Here is a 15,417-nt window from a genome sequence, read left to right as displayed (position 1 = left end):
TACGATGAAAATTTCAGACCCCTCCATGATTTCTAAGTGGGAGAAATAGCAAAATAGCAGGGTGTTCAAATACTTATTTTCTTCACTGTATATAATAATATATAATAATAATGGTATGATAATTGTGTTTTAGGGCTTCACAGTGGACGAGTGGTTTGCACGCAGGCCTCACAGCTAGGAGACCTGAGTTCAATTCCACTCTCGGCCATCTCTGTGTGGAGTTTGCATGTTCTCCACCTCTCGCCCGAAGACAGCTGGGATAGGCTCCAGCACCCCCGCGATAAGCGTTAGAAAATGAATGAATGAATGAATGAATGAATTAATAATAATAATAATAAATACTCATAACTAGGGGTTCGGCCGAGTGGTTAGCGCGCAGGCCACACAGCTATGAGACCTGAATTTGATTCCAACCTCTGCCATCTTTATGTTCTCCCCGTGCATGCGTGGGTTTTCTCCGGTCTGCTCCGGTTTCCTCCCACATTCCAAAAACATGCTAGGTTAATTGGCGACTCCAAATTGTCCATAGGTATAAATGTGAGTGTGAATGGTTGTTTGTCTATATGTGCCCTGTGATTGACATTCACCGGCCACAAAATTAGGTACACCTACACAGCCAATGACAATGAGTTTGGATTGACACCATCAGATGAGTACATGTTTTTTTTTTAACATTGCTGTCAAATCAGCATTTTTAATCAAATATATCAGTTTTGAAACTAATTAATCACCAATGAGACTGCACGGTGTACGAGTGGTTAGCGCGTAGACCTCACAGCTAGGTTAATCGGCGACTCCAAATTGTCCATAGGTATGAATGTGAGTGTGAATGGTTGTTTGTCTATATGTGCCCTGTGATTGGCTGGCGACCAGTCCAGGGTGTACCCTGCCCTTCGCCCGAAGACAGCCGGGATAGGCTCCAGCACAAATGAATGAATGAATAATTGTGTTGTGTAGTGATGATTCGACCATCCTCTTCTGTCAAACCACATAATGCGTTCAAGTGTATGGAGTCTCAGCAGAGAAACGTGGATGTGTGAACCACCTCTCAGCAGCCTTCAGTGTGTTAGTCAGATGTTCACATCACACGTGGCTTGGATGAACCATTTGCTGTAATTAAACCTTATCCCACCACACACACACACACACACACACACACACACACCACCATCCCGTCTCTTATCCGTGTCTCTGCTGCTTGGAGTCAAATGAAATGCTAATTATTGAATACGGAGATTACCCAGCACATATACAGGGATTGCTCTGTCATGCATTTAGAGGCAGGTTGTCCCAGGGCCTTTCGTTAAATACCAAGAAATTAAAAGTGCCTCTTTATTTTGCTGCCATCCTTCCAACCTTCCGAATAAGGACAATCACCTGAAACTGTGGCAGTTTTATAAACCCCTGAAGGTAGGATATCCATGCAGAGGCTTGCGGCGCTGACGAATTGTTGATTATAAAACTGGCACACAGCTGAGTTTAGTGATAACTACGGATTCCAAGCGTGACGCTAAATTCAAATCAAAGTTCAAATAGCCGGAGAGGACGTCCAGCAATGTTCATTGTTGGATACCACAGCTAACAGACACAAATGATTACCCTCAATTTATGAATAAAAAATAAAAAATAAAAAATTAAAAATTAAAAATTAAAAATTAAAAATTAAAAATTAAAAATTAAAAATTAAAAATTAAAAATTAAAAATTAAAAATTAAAAATTAAAAATACTAAAACTATATTAGGAAAGCAGGAAGTGAACAAATGTAACAGTTACTGATTGTAAAAGTACCAGATGGAGGGGTAGGATTTTTTTTTTGCTGGTATCATCCCGATACCAATATCGGATCAGGACACCCCTACTTGTTACATGTATACGATACACATATCATGTAATTATCCGACTGGTAGGAGTCCTCGGGGAAGACCCAGGACAAGAGTACTTTGGTACGAGGTGCAATTTTAAAAAAACAAAAAAACAAAAACTGTATTATGGAAAGCAGGAAGTGAACAAATGTAACAGTGACTGATTGTAAAAGTACCAGATGGAGGGGTAGGATTTAATAAGCTTTGCTTCTTCCTACTCCTTTTGGGCATGTGGAACTGTGAACTGATTATGTGATGCATTCAATTGTAATCTGTAATCTGTAAATTGTCATCAGTTTGGGAACGCCTGAGCGTCCAACCTGGATGTGTTGTATGTTAATAACAATAACCGCAATAACCAGAATGACTAGCATCCACAAGGCGAAAGCCCATGTTGGGTGTCCTAACTTTTTCCCTTCCTGTCCAATACCGATATAAGCCAATGTCGGGGTAGTAACACAAAAACTAAAATTACTTAAAATTTATAAAAGGTAAGTTAAAAATGTGAATGGCATGATAGCAAAAACATGTTTTTTGAGGAATACTTGGAATATGAAATGATAAAAATTTTTTCATTACGAAGATATTTCAAGAAAACAACCTGACCAGGTCATTTTTGACCCACTTATGGAAGGTTGGGGTAGTAACACAAAAACAAACACTTCTTAAAATGTATAAAAGGTAAGTTAAAAATTTTAATGGCATGATATCAAAAACATGTTTTTAAGGAACACTTGGAATATGAAATGTTAAAAAAAATTAATTACGAAGATATTTCAAGAAAACAACCTGACCGGGTCATTTTTGACCCACTTATGGAAGGTTGGGGTAGTAACACAAAGACTAAAATTTCTTAAAATGTATAAAAGTTAAGTTAAAAATGTGAATGGCGTGATATCAAAAAAATGTTTTTTGAGGAATACCTGGAATATGAAATGATAAAAAAAAATGTCATTACAAAGCTATTTCAAGAAAACGACCTGACCGGGTCATTTTTGACCCACTCATGGAAGGTTGGGGTAGTAACACAAAAACTAAAATTTCTTAAAATGTATAAAAGGTAAGTTTAAAAATGTGAATAGCATGATAGCAAAAACATGTTTTTTGAGGAATACTTTCAAGAAAACAACCTGACCGGGTCATTTGTGACCCACTTATGCATCTAAGGGTTAAAAAAACAACCTTAAACTGTATTATGGAAAGCAGGAAGTGAACAAATGTAACAGTTACTGATTGTAAAAGTACCAGATGGAGGGGTAGGATTTAATAAGCTTTGCTTCTTCCTTCTCCTTTTGGACATGTGGAACTGTGAACTGATGGGATGCACTCAATTGTAATCTGATGCATGTTCAAATGAAATAAAACCATTACCATTACCATTACCATTACCTTCTGCAATCTACTCCTTTGATTTATAACAGTTGCTGTCCTGCTTGGTAGCGCTCGCCACAAGATGCTCCTCCCGCTGATCAGGCGCTCAAAGAGGTGATTTATGAGCGATGGGATTTGGTCAGAACAACCTAATTGAGCCTCTGTAGTCTCCGGTGCAGTCCTTGAGAGAAGGATAAGGTAATGGGGGAGAACATGACGAGTGGAAGACACTTTGGTTGTATAGTAAATGAGCCTGGCTACGGCTGCACAGAGGATGCATTGGAAAAAAAGAGAGACACTCAAATGCAGCACAGCCTCAAGTTCACTTCAGTCAACTCGCAATATGAGTGGATTTTTTTTTATGTTCCACAGGAATCCAGGTGACTGCAGGCATGAGGGTGTGTACTCATGAGGGTGGGCTCGGTGAGGACCCTCGGTGGCTTTACAACTACACAAGTAAAGCTAAGTCCAGTTAGATCTCTCAATGGTACACTATTCTATCTCATACTGTTTGTTTTTTTTTATATCCAATACAGAGCATGGTGCATGTTGCACATGTACGGTATATATGCATACATACGTACGTCACATGTAGTGCATTTCATAGCACATTATTAAGGATATGAGGAGGAATACATAATAAATAAATATCAAAACAACACATTTCAACATACCAGGTAATGGTAATGGTTTTATTTAATTTGAACATGCATCAGATTACAATTGAATGCATCACATAATCAGTTCACAGTTCCACATGTCCAAAAGGAGTAGGAAGAAGCAAAGCTTATTAAATCCTACCCCTCCATCTGGTACTTTTACAATCAGTAACTGTTACATTTGTTCACTTCCTGCTTTCCATATATAATTTTTTGTTTTATTTTATTCATTCATTCATTCATTTTCTACCGCTTTTCCTCACGAGGGTCGCAGGGGGTGCTGGAGCCTATCCCAGCTGTCTTCGGGTGTAAGGCGGGGTGCACCCTAGACTGGTCGCCAGCCAAACACAGGGCACAAGTTTTATTTTATTTTTTTATTTTATTAATTTTTATTTGTATTTATATTTTAGATATTTTTAAATTATTATTTTATTTATTTATTTATTTTCCATTATTTTATTTATTCATAGATTGTTTTTTTGAGGTGATTTGAGGTTATTTTACGAACTGATATGACCATCCAATGACATAATGGGTACCATAGTAAGTGTCAATATAGTGATATATATAGCACATCATGACTGGTTCAAGACTCTTCATCCTTGTATTTAGCAAACATCAACTGCTTGTATTGTTTCTTGAATTGGCTCATCGTTGTGCATTGTTTGAGGTCCTTACTCAATCCATTCCATAGTTTGATTCCACATACTGAAATGCTATGGCTAGAGAAGTATTGGATGACATTTTTAGCTAATCGGTTATTTTTGTTACGTTTATGTTTATGTTTTTGACTCTGACTCATATGTATGGAATCATATGTCTCCACAGATTTTCAGCATTCGCTGGTGGCCTGTCCAGTTCAAACTCCTGTGACACTTTTAAAAACACTTAAATACAGAAATACAGAAGAGACAGACAACAATATTCAAAGTTACTCGCAGCGAGGAGAGTGAAACCACATACCCAGTGACATGCCGCTCCACTCTGAGTATACAGTTCACACTCCTCTCTTTTTGTTCTCTTTTCGGGGGTCCCTACTACATGGTGGTGCAACTCTAAGGGGGGGGCAGTTACACAAGCTGTATTTGTTTGTATGTGTGTGTATATGTGAGAGTAATTACTTTTAGTGTTTTTTGAGTTCTTATCTTGACACATTCTTGCAGGATTAACATGAACATCTGCAGGGTTGCACCTCCAGGACCTGAGGGTCGCTGGGGGTCTCTGATCATGGTCACGGGAACAGTCCTTCTTCAGCACATTCACACACTTTCTATTGTCTAAGCAAATGGATATAAGGGTGATAACTAATATTATATTCATTCTATCTACATTTTATTCTAACATGGCCTTGGAACCTTACTTCACGGAATTAGCATACCAAAAGATTGGACTGTCATCATGCACAATCTACACTTATAAATTTGCCTATACAGTTAATGATGTGTGACAGCGGCAGTTTGACCCCGGAATGGATTATTTCGAATCCCCATGTTCCACTAGCATGCTGAGAGTGGACTGTGTTTGCCCTTGGAGATTGCGGCATTGTTCCACATGGAGCCTGCAGGGAAAAATGCTAAGCACTCTACAGCCTCAGTACATTGAGGTTTTTTTTTTTGGTTTGTTTTTTTAAACTTCGGCCTGATTCTGCCAAGTCCACTGTGTGGGAGCATCGGCGAAGGAAGAGATCCCAAATGAACCCGGAGAAAGGAATGACAAAATAACTGTGACGAGTGTCATCACCATCAACCGCGGTAGACGAGTGGAAGCCGAATCCTGCGTGAGTCGTTCCTGCCAGGTTGCAACTACATGCGGGAAGAGGAGCAGTCTAATTGGCGTCAAGTTCTGCTCCACAATATTTACAAGGAATCTTCCAGCTTCCAGCTTCCTGACCTTGCCAGGGACAGGCAGGGGTCTCAAACACGTGGCCCACAGGCCATGAAAATTTAATGTTAGTGCGGCCCGCGCAAGTTTGATATGGATGCTGTATGGTATCATGTACCCAGAAAAAATTATTACGTTTTATTAATGTTCATGTTAAAGGTTAAATAACTGTTAATAGTTATCCTCCCTATCCGTGTGGAAGTGGTAAGTTTTTGGCTATTTTAAAGTTTAAAGGAAATAACTTGAAGGCTACTGTTTAGGTCGCTAGCTCTCTAGTTTGCGAGTTAGCATGTGTCTCAAGACCCTGCAGTTGCGCAATATGTTGTAAATAAAAAGAGTATAAATGTGACTATAGTCGTGTTTTGTCATGTCTACAGGGCTCTAATAATGCTTTGTTCATTTTAATCTGAAAAAAAATAATTTGTCTACCCACCAACTATATGTGGTTTCTTAAGTTTTTATTATTTGCCGTTTTATTATTATTATTATATTTATTTATTACTGATTGATTGATTTTCTTTATTCTTGATTTGTTTATTTATTTTTCATCTTATTTTGTGCAGAAAAATAAAAATGAAGATATTTGAGAACAGTGGAATGTTTTATCAGAGCTTTTATTGTAGAAAATCGGAACCAAAGCACTGAAAAAGTTTGTATATTTTTCTGTTTTTAATAAATAAAATAATAATACATTTTATTTGTATATAGCGCTTTTCAAGATACTCAAAGACACTTTACAGAAGAATGAGTTGAATAAAGCAAGTAAACAGAATAGAAGACACACCAAAATACAACATTCATTGGTTAATACACAGTTAAAACATGAGTAAAAGCGGGGCGGCACAGCACACAGATATAAAAAGTTAAACATTAAAAACAGATTTAAAGAGGTGGGTTAAATGCGTTTTGTTTTTTTTTGAAAACCTGATGCGGCCTAGCCTTGCCCAGACCCTAGATCCAGTGGCCCTCAAGTAAATTGAGTTTGAGACCTCTGGTCAAGGTGGAGCACAGAATTCTACACAGCTAAGAATGTCCGCGCAACAACAGCCGGTTACATTGTATCTGATTAGCTTGTGCGGCTGTTTTGTTATTATTTGTAGTCTTTAGCGCTAATTATTTCACCATATTATTGCATGCACAAACACATCTGCCTTGACAGGTGTCACTCTATAGTGCTGACTTCAGCAGCAAACACGGAATCCTCGCCTGAGTGTGTTTGGCGCCCTGTGTGCTCCCTCGGCGCGTTGCTCTGGCGCCAGCACTGAGTTACCGCCACTGACACAAACTCATTGACATCCTCAGGAGCATTCATCGTTAGTTATCACTCTAAATATTCTGGAAGCCCTCGTGGATCCTTGAAATAGTCTGAAGGATCTGAAATAAAGTATACTTTGGTAGCTTGGGGGGTATAGTGCCTTGGCCCAAGGGCAGATGGAAAAGATGGCTCTTTGGGACAGTGATTTTCAACTAGTGGGTCAGGACCCTAAAGTGGTGACCGGATTATTTTTAAATTTTTGTTTCATTGAGGGGCGGCACGGTGCTCGAGTGGTTAGCGCGCAGACCTCACAGCTAGGAGACCAGGGTTCAATTCCACCCTATGTGTTGCTGTGAAACACAACGCACCATTTAGCTTTCTGTTCATTAAATACAGTTAAAAAGGGCATATTTCAGACATAGTTGCTAATGGTGATTAATCCTGATTAATTAATTTCAACACCGATTAATCTGATTCATTCATTTTCTACTGCTTTTTCCTCACAAGGGTTGCGGGGGGTGCTGGAGTCTATCCCAGCTGTCTTTGGGCGAGAGGCGGGGTACACCCTGGACTGGTCGCCAGCCAATCACAGGGCACATATAGACAAACAACCATTCACACTCACATTCATACCTATGGACAATTTGGAGTCGCTAATTAACCTAGCATGTTTTTGGAATGTGGGAGGAAACCGGAGTACCCGGAAAAAACCCATGCATGCACGGGGAGAACACGCAAACTCCACACAGAGATGGTCGAGGGTGGAATTGAACCCTGGTCTCCTAGCTGTGAGGTCTAACCACTAGACCACTGTGCCGCCTAATCTGATTACATTTTTTTATTTGACCGTTCAGTTTGTTAAATTCATTTATTCATTCATTTTCTACCACTTCTCACGAGGGTAGCAGGGGTGCTGGAGCCTATCCCAGCTGTCTTCGGGCGAGATTCGGGGTACACCCTGGACTGGTGGCCAGCCAATCACAGAGTTTGTTAAATATGAATGATAAATTATTACTGACTCGGAGTGAATGAGATACTTGAAAACAACAATTTTTTTTTACCAATCATTTAGGTTAAACCCCAGTCTGTTTGACCTCAGCAGCATTTCAGTTAATTGTCTCCATGTTATGTTCAATACAACCACAGACCAGTAGCGTTTGGTGATATAATTTACAGTCCTTTGTGTATTACGTGTCAATAAAAGCGACAGCCCATTGTAGCATAACCCCTGGGGACTCGCTAACATGCTAGCCCAATGATATGCAAATGACAAAAGATGTGAGCCTGAGGAGAAAGGCCATAAGTGTGCCTTGTGTTTATTCAACTCTGACATGTCACTCATCTAAATTTAGATGAAAAAAAAAAGGGAGATATTTATGGAGACCAGGCTGCAGGCACCCTGTCTCTAAGCTGGGATGTTTTTCCACATGAAAGAAATAACTTGAAGATTTCATCTTTCCGTTGCAGCCGTCTGTAAGATTGTAGTTGGAAAAATGGCCTCTTACAGGGTTCAATTCCACCCTCAGCCATCTCTGTGTGGAGTTTGAATGTTCTCCCCGTGCATGCGTGGGTTTTCTCCGGGTACTCCGGTTTCCTCCCACATTCCAAAAACATGCTAGGTTAATTGGCGACTCCAAATTGTCCATAGGTATGAATGTGAGTGTGAATGGTTGTTTGTCTATATGTGCCCTGTGATTGGCTGGCGACCAGTCCAGGGTGTACCCCGCATGGGATTGGCTCCAGCACCCTCCGCGACCCTCGTGAGGATAAGCGGTAGAAAATGAATGAATTAATGTCTTAGCATATCTTCATGTGTTGGTTCACAAAATGTCAGGCCTCAACGTCAAAAGGTTAAGAACCCCTGCCGTAGACTGAGCATTAACAATAGGAATAATAGGAATGTAAATGTGACTATAGGGGTGTTATTTCATATCTACAGGGCTCTAATAATGGTAAAATATGTATTTAGAAAGTAATACACAGGCTTTCTACTACAAAAATATTCAATTTATTAACATTGAACATGGGCGGCACGGCGGACGAGTGGTTAGTGCGCAGACCTCACAGCTAGGAGACCAGGGTTCAATTCCACCCTCAGCTATCTCTGTGTGGAGTTTGCATGTTCTCCCCGTGCATGCGAGGGTTTTCTCCGGGTACTCCGGTTTCCTCCCACATTCCAAAAACATGCTAGGTTAATTAGCGACTCCAAATTGTCCATAGGTATGAATGAATGGTTGTTTGTCTATATGTGCCCTGTGACACACATATAATGTGTGAAACTGATGAGAAATTAGGAACAAAACCATTCATTCATTCATTTTCTACCGCTTTTTCCTCACGAGGGTCGCGGGGGTGCTGGAGCCTATACCAGCTGTCTTCGGGCGAGAGGCCGGGTACACCCTGGACTGGTCGCCAGCCAATCATAGGGCATGGAACAAAACCAATGATTTCTAAATGGAAAAACTAACTAATCAAAGTGGCAACTAAACAACTTAAATGGCTAACAAATATAATTAAAGTACTAACCAGAATATATGTGTAAATAACAAAAGCCAGCTATATACTGGAGAAATCCTCCCGAGGACTCTAAGTGGGTTTCAAATAGAGGATAAGAGAATCTTAAAGAACCAAATTATAGAATGAGAACCAGATTATTTATTCCTGACAACAATACCTAATACAGACGTCCGGGCTTATCTGCAGTCCCTGTATGCCTACAAGTAAGCTGGTCTTATTACAGCACAGCTGCAAAAAAGCACCCTTCCTTTCCCTGTCCGGTCTTTTATACATTCGGGGCTGGAGTCCTGAGGCTGGAGTCCTGGACCAATCAGCTTTCACCACTGCCCTTGCTTGAACCGCTTTCATGGTGTTTCTCCTTTCGTTTCTTTCCTTTGCAGAGGCATCAAAGCGTCTTTTACTTTGCAGGGGCATCAGGGCGTCTGGAACATTCTGCTTTTCCTTTGTTGTAAAGCAAGCTGTCATATGCGTACACGATGTTTCCACCTTAATTGTCAGATGTCACGTTAGTCCAATACAGATGTCCGGGCTTATCTGCAGTCCCTGTATGCCTACAAGTAAGCGGGTCTTATTACAGCGCAGCTGCAAAAAAGCACCCTTCCTTTTCCCTGTCCGGTCTTTTATACATTCGGGGCTGGAGTCCTGAGGCTGGAGTCCTGGACCAATCAGCTTTCGCCACTGCCCTTACTTGAACCGCTTTCATGGTGTTTCTCCTTTCGTTTCTTTCCTTTGCAGGGTCATCAGGGCGTCTGGAACATTCTGCTTTTCCTTTGTTGCAAAGCAAGCTGTCATACGCGTACTCGATGTTTCCACCTTAACTGTCAGATGTCACGTTAGTCCAATACAGACGTCCGGGCTTATCTGCAGTCCCTGTATGCCTACAAGTAAGCATGTCCTATTACAGCGGAGCTGCAAAAAAAGCACCCTTCCTTTCCCTGCCCGGTCTTTTATACACTCTGGGCTGGAGTCCTGAGGCTGGAGTCCTGGACCAATCAGCTTTCGCCACTGCCCTTGCCCTTGTTTGCTTTTATCTTTAGCTAGCAAAATTGAGCAAATACCTTCAATACACAAATAGGAAACATGACAGTGTGTAGGTGGGGCATACACCTGATCAGCGAGGGAGGATCGGCAGCTCCCTCACACCAGTCCAACTCTGAAATGATCCAGCTTCTTGTTGTAGAACTAAAAACAATAGCCGCAAAAGAATTATCTTCTAATGCAGTTTAATCCCTTCATTCACCTAGTCCGTAAATACAATCCAGTTTGCATCAGTTTTACATCATGCCTCCATTATTGGTGTGAATGCGTGAACAACCTTCTTTTCTGGTCAGACATTTCTGATAAGCAGTTATTCTCGCAGTAATTTCCTGTTACAAAGGCTGTAATCATGTTGTCAGAAATGCCTCATTCTATAGGGAACCGTGGTGGGACGTTCAAAGTCGGCTGGCAACCCCGCTGGTAATTGCAGCCGGCTTTCAGTTGCAGAGATGTTTTTTTTCTTTTTTTTTGATTGAAGATTTAATGTAACTTTGCATCCAAGAAGAGGATGTTGGTTATCGACCCGCTGTAAAGCCTGAGAGGCTGACTGCAGGATCTGAGGTTATTGATCTGTGGGGAAAGCGGAGTGGCAGCGGCATCATTCGGGGGTGCTTGTGAGGGATAGGCCTACCAAGGTCACCTGGGCCCGGCCTCGGACAGGTCACACCTTGACACATACTGAAGGTATTTGCTCAATTTTGCTAGCTAAAGATAAAAGCAAACACAGAGTCTCACAAATACAAAGGATACTTTCTCGCCGATTAGCTGATAGCTGATTGGTTCAGGACTCCAGCCTCAGGACTCCAGCCTCGAGTGTATAAAAGACCGGGCAGGGCAAGGAAGGGTGCTTTTTTGCAGCTGCGCTGTAATAAGACCCGCTTACTTGTAGGTATACAGGAACTGCAGATAAGCCTGGATGTCTGTATTAGGCAGGGGTCTCAAACTCAATTTACCTGGGGGCCACTGGAGCTAGGGTCTGGGCAACGCTGGGCCGCATCAGGTTTTCCCAAAAAAAAAACGCATTTATTAAAAACAGAAAAATATACAAACTTTTTCAGTGCTTTGGTTCCGATTTTCTATAATAAAAGCTCTGATAAAACATTCCACTGTTCTCAAATATCTTAATTTTTATTTTTCTGCACAAAATAAGATGAAAAATAAATAAACAAATCAAGAATAAAGAAAATCAATCAGTAATAAATAAATATAATAAAATTAATAAAACGGCAAATAATAAAAACTTAAGAAACCACACATAGTTGGTGGGTAGACAAATTATTTTTTTCAGATTAAAATTAACAAAGCATTATTAGAGCCCTGTAGACATGACAAAACACGACTATAGTCACATTTATACTCTTTTTATTTACAACATATTGCGCAACTGCAGGGTCTTGAGACTAGCGACCTAAACGGTAGCCTTCAAGTTATTTCCTTTAAAGTTAAATAGCCAAAAACTTACCACTTCCACACGGATAGGGAGGATAACTATTAACAGTTATTTAACCTTTAACATGAACATTAATCAAACGTAATAATTTTTTCTGGGTACATGATACCATACAGCATCCATATCAAACTTGCGCGGGCCGCACTAACATTAAACTTTCATATCAAGGCGGGGGCCTCAAACTAGTGTCCTGCGGGCCAAATGTGGCACATTTGGCCCGCAGGCCGCGTGTTTGAGACCCCTGGTATTAGGTATTGTTGTCAGGAATAAATAATCTGGTTCTCATTCTATAATTTGGTTCTTTAAGATTCCCTTATCCTCTATTCGAAACCCACTTAGAATCCTCAGGGGGAGGATTTCTACAATACGTAGAATCAAAGTCATTGATTTCATTTTATTGGCCCGTTAGGATTCAGAACCTTCTTTTATTTGCTAAGTGCCAGAATATATGCTAGTTTTTATGCAGTTTGTTTTGTCTTTGTCCATCCATTCATCAGTGAGAACATTCATGAGGTTAAACGTCGCTGATATTGGACCTGTGAGAAGGACTGACTTGCCTTGTACAATAGAAATAAAGCCACAAAGTCGATTCCCAAGTCTGGCATGATGGAGGTGGTCCAAGTCGACAGACGGCTGGAAGAAAAAAACAACCATCATCCAGACTAATTTTGTCTTTGTGTAGTCCTTGTCCAGAGTGTCTTTGGTCCAGAGTGTCTTTGGTCGGACAACCGTCCCAGTTTGGGAATGCCTGAGCGTCCAACCTGGATGTGTTGTATGCCAATAACAATAACCGCAATAACCAGAATGATTAGTATCCACAAGGCCAAAGCCCATGTTGGGTGTCCCAACTTTTTCCCTTCCTGTCCAATACCGATATAAGCTAATGCTATTCTTGTTTTTTTTTTTTTTTTGCTGATATCATCCCGATACCAATATCGGATCAGGACACCCCTACTTGATACATGTGTACGATACACATATCATGTAATTATCCGACCGGTAGGAGTCCTCGGGGAAGACTCGGGACAAGGGTACTTCGGTATGAGGTGCATTATTAAAAAAAAAACAAAAAAAATATTATGGAAAGCAGGAAGTGAACAAAAGTAACAGTTACTGATTGTAAAAGTACCAGATGGAGGGGTAGGATTTAATAAGCTTTGCTTCTTCCTACTCCTTTTGGACATGTGGAACTGTGAACTGATTATGTGATGCATTCAATTGTAATCTGATGCATGTTCAAATGAAATAAAACCATTACCATTACCAAGGTAGAGGGATTCTGTCTCTCAGCCGCCCTGAGAGCGCCTCCGGATCCAAAGTCGCCGGGGAGAGGGAAGTCTGGGCTTTCATGTATAGACCTTGGATAAGTCAGGATAGATAGTTGCAGTCATGTTGTATAATGAATTGATTGGATACCTCAACATACTGTAGTATGCGTGCAGTGTGAGATCCCTAGAGAAGAGACTGAAAACGGACTGTTGCAGCAAAACAGACTATGGAGGAAATTATATTGCAGCATTCAGACTTATGGAAATTAAATGATAGTTTTTTCAACCAATATTCTTCTACTGTATTTTAATGGGCTGCATGGCGGTTGAGTGGTTAGCGCGCAGACCTCACAGCTAGGAGACCAGGGTTCAATTCCACCCTCAGCTATCTCTGTGTGGAGTTTGCATGTTCACCCCGTGCATGCATGGATTTCTCCGGGTACTCCGGTTTCCCCCCACATTCCAAAAACATGCTAGGTTAATTGGCGACTCCAAATTGTCCATAGGTATGAATGTGAGTGTGAATGGTTGTTTGTCTATATGTGCCCTGTGACACACAAATAATTAGGAACAAAACCAATGACTTCTAAATGAAAAACTGAGCATTAACAATAGGAATAGTAAATGTGACTGTAGGGGTGTTATTTCATGTATACGGGGCTCTAATAATGGCAAAATATGTACAGTAAAGTCTCATTATATCGATATTGTCGGGAGTCGGAAAAAATATCGATATACCCGGACTGTTGATATATCCGATCTTGCGCCGAACTGCATTAAAAGTGGGCAATAATGCACTCGACATTGTTCTATACTATAGAACAATGTCGAGCAGCTTAAATCAATCTTTGCTTAAGGATTTCAATACCAAAAAAGAACACGGCGAACGGCTGCTTCCAGTCAACTTTATTTTTCACACTTCCACCACCAGAGCACAGCACACACACCGATTCCCGCACTTCCTGGTTCACAGGTCATGCTCAACCCGCCCCACATAGCTGGCCAAACACATGCCTGCAACAGAAGAACCAACTGCGTTCGTGGTTTCTCTTGTGTGTATAGAATCTATACACACGAGAGAAACCACGAATGATAAAAAGATATCTGAATTCAACACAATTAAATACATGTATTTGTACGCTTGTGTCTTCGTTGGAATGGGTGTGTATGCTATGTCAGTTGGTTCTTCTGTTGCAGGCATGTGTTTGGCCAGCTATGTGGGGCGGGTTGAGCATGACCTGTGAACCAGGAAGTGCGGGAATCGGTGTGTGTGCTGTGCTCTGGTGGTGGAAGTGTGAAAAATAAAGTTGACTGGAAGCAGCCGTTCGCCGTGTTCTTTTTTGGTATTGAAATCCTTAAGCAAAGATTGATTTAAGCTGCTTTTGTATCGATATAAGCAGACCAAATTGGCTGGCGGGAGATGAAAAGGGCATCGTAGTAACCGGATTATTATAATAACCGGGTATCGTACTAACGGAACTAATTATATCATAAAAGACTAGAAATTTGCCGGGAAATGAAAATAGTATCGTAATAAGTAGTAATTCGTTATAACCGATATCGATATAACGAGACTTCACTGTATTTAGAAAGTCATAAACAGGCTTTCTATTACAAAAATATTCAATTTATTAACATTGAACATGGGTGGCACGGTGGTTGAGTGGTTAGCGCGCAGACCTCACAGCTAGGAGACCAGGGTTCAATTCCACCCATGGCCATCTCTGTGTGGACTTTGCATGTTCTCCCCGTGCATGCGTGGGTTTTCTCCGGGTACTCCGGTTTCCTCCCACATTCCTCCCCAAAAACATGCTAGGTTAATTAGCAACTCCAAATTGTCCATAGGTATGAATGTGAGTGTGAATGGTTGTTTGTCTATATGTGCCCTGTGATTGGCTGGTGACCAGTCCAGGGTGTACCCCGCCTCTCAGCTGAAGACAGCTGGGATAGGCTCCAGCACCCCCCCCCGCGACCCTCATGAGGAAAAAGTGGTAGAAAATGAATGAATGAATGAATCAGATTAATCGGTGTTGAATTTAATTAATCAGGATTTATCACCATTTGCAACTATGTCTGAAATATGCCCTTTTTAACTGTATTTAATGAACAGAAAGC

This window comes from Doryrhamphus excisus, linkage group LG22, assembly GCF_037039965.1.
Source record: "Doryrhamphus excisus strain RoL-2023G ecotype Guam linkage group LG22, RoL_Dexc_Guam_v1.1, whole genome shotgun sequence".
Classification (NCBI taxonomy): Eukaryota; Metazoa; Chordata; class Actinopteri; order Syngnathiformes; family Syngnathidae; genus Doryrhamphus; species Doryrhamphus excisus.
The sequence above is the reverse complement of the archived record's forward strand: the minus strand, read 5'-3'. Positions refer to the sequence as shown.